We start from the raw sequence: 2,400 nt of genomic DNA, 5'->3' as shown, positions 1-2,400 counted from the left end.
AATCCACGAATTACGGTTTGAACTGCTTGACCATCCACCTTACTCACCAGATCTAGCCCCAAGCGACTTCTTTTTGTTCCCTCATCTAAAAATTGCGCTCGGAGGACAGAGATTTTCGTCAAATGAAGAGGCAATCACCTTCGTGAACAATTATTTTGCAGAGAAAAACGCCGAGTACTATTTCGACGGGTTACAGAGATGGGAGCATCGCTGGGAGAAGTGTGTAGATTTACAAGGAGACTATGTTGAAAAATAAAAAACAATTTTCAGAAAAAATGACTTGTATCTTTGTTAGGTCGGAAACTTTTCAGACCACCCTCGTATATAGACTATATAAAAATTTTATGGGACTAACCGTGCTTTAGCTCTTTATGGCCATATGGTGACAATTCCAAATATTTTAAATAATGTGAAAATCAATAGCAGAAAAAAATTAGCTATAATTAAATTGTAATTAATAAAATTATATTATCTTTGCAGCTTATCGTTGGTGATGTTATACAACTATCCCAATCGACGATATCAAGGATAATTTGTCGTGTATCAACTTTGATTGCTAGCCATCTGAATCGATATTTAAGATACCGAAATCAGATGAAGCACGATCAGAAAACAAATGCTTATTTGAAGAGCTTGGGAAAGGTCTTGGAGCTATAGGTCTTCCAAGCATCGATGGAACTATTGACTGTACTCACATTCGACTGGTACATACCAGATTTCAAGCGATAGACGAGATTTTTAGAAATCGAAAAGGATATTTTTCCTTGAATGTTCAAGTATGCATTTTTGTTTAAACATTTTTAATTACATAAATATATATTACAGAATACCAATATTTGTGTTTCAGTACATATACACAAAGTTTTATGTCCAGCATTAAATATGTCCAGTTGTTAAATTTTACTTAAAATTTCTATTTATAGGCTATTGTTGGGCCACGTACAGAGTTTATAGATATAGTTCCAGAAGCCAGGTAGTGAGCATGATAGCCGCATTTTCCAAAATTCGCGTATATATATGCGATACAGACAACGCGAATTAGATGGATTACTTGTTGGAGATGCTGGTTATCCATCCTTGTCGTTTTTGCTTACACCTATCGCTAATCCTATCACTGATGAAGAGATAAGGTGATATATATGTGTAAATCACTTATATGTAATATGTGGGTGTGTGTGTGTGTGTGTTGCGTGCGTGTATAATTGGGACAGAAAGATATAAAATTCGATTTACTAATCATGTTTGTATATAATTATATCATAATACATTGTTCAACTTATAAGTTGTTATAGGTATATAATATTATTTCATATGTGTGTTATGTAGAATTAAATAAAGTATTATGGTACAATTATATGCAAACATGAATTATTATTTAATCGGATTTTATATTTTTTGGACCCAATTTTATAACTAGATACTATTGATATGATTAAAATGGCATCAGTAAATATATGTAGCTTATTAGTGGTATAAAAATATAAGTAAATATATTTTTCGTACAGTTACAACATGATCCATGGGAGAACAAGAAGAATTGTTGAGAGGACATTTGGAATTTGGAAGCGTAGATTTCCCTGCTTGTCACGAGGTCTTCAAACAAAATTATTAACATCCACAACAATTGTTACGGCATGTGCTGTTCTCCACAATTTTTCTTTAATCTTTAACGATACTTTAGAAGAAGAAGAAGAAGAAGAAGAAGAAGAAGGGGAACAAGAAGTAGAAAATATTAATGAAAACGAAGTTCCTCACTGGCAGCCGGGAGATGGTTTTTTGGTGCGAAATGCTTTGATTGAACGATTGTTTAGATAATACTTAAGTGCAAATAATAAAAAAAATGCATATGGTAACACACACACACACGTGTGTGTGTGTGTGTGTGTGTGTGTCTATATATGTGATTAGAATTTACAAATATGTTATTCGTTGCTTTGTACTTCTTACAACCACATTTCTTATGTAATTGATGTAAAAAAATGAATGAGTGTGCTTGAATATATGTATGTATGCAAATAAGAGAGATGCATATACTGTATATTTATTTATTTTAATACAGAATATTATTTATGAAAACATCTGTCGTCTGACATCATATTATTTATTCCAACATTATGAGACATGAAAGAAAATATAATGAAACTAAAATTAACTATAATACCTATAATAACGTAACTCCATTAAATGCATTTATATAATATATACACATTTGGGGTATAATATATACACATATATATCACGTTTGGGGTAAAATTTACGTTTAAGTTACATTTTAATAATCGTTCATTTTACTATTTTTTCTTGAGTATTTTTTGTGGTTGTTAACATTTTTTCTTATGTAATTTCATTAAAATTAAATCTCAATAGAGAGAGGCAAGGGGACTCACGGTAAACAAGCAT

At 31.4% G+C, this 2,400-nt stretch overlaps 1 pseudogene; it reads left to right on the top strand.

Moving 5' to 3' along the window:
* LOC116852614 overlaps positions 1 to 2,058 on the top strand; it is a 6,817-nt pseudogene extending 4,759 nt beyond the window's left edge.
* Positions 2,059 to 2,400: the final 342 nt, after the last annotated feature.

The sequence above is a fragment of the Odontomachus brunneus genome, unplaced genomic scaffold (assembly GCF_010583005.1).
Source record: "Odontomachus brunneus isolate Ranch 3 - 2012 unplaced genomic scaffold, Obru_v1 Obru_scaffold_240, whole genome shotgun sequence".
Taxonomy (NCBI): domain Eukaryota; kingdom Metazoa; phylum Arthropoda; class Insecta; order Hymenoptera; family Formicidae; genus Odontomachus; species Odontomachus brunneus.
The sequence above is the reverse complement of the archived record's forward strand: the minus strand, read 5'-3'. Positions and strand labels throughout refer to the sequence as shown.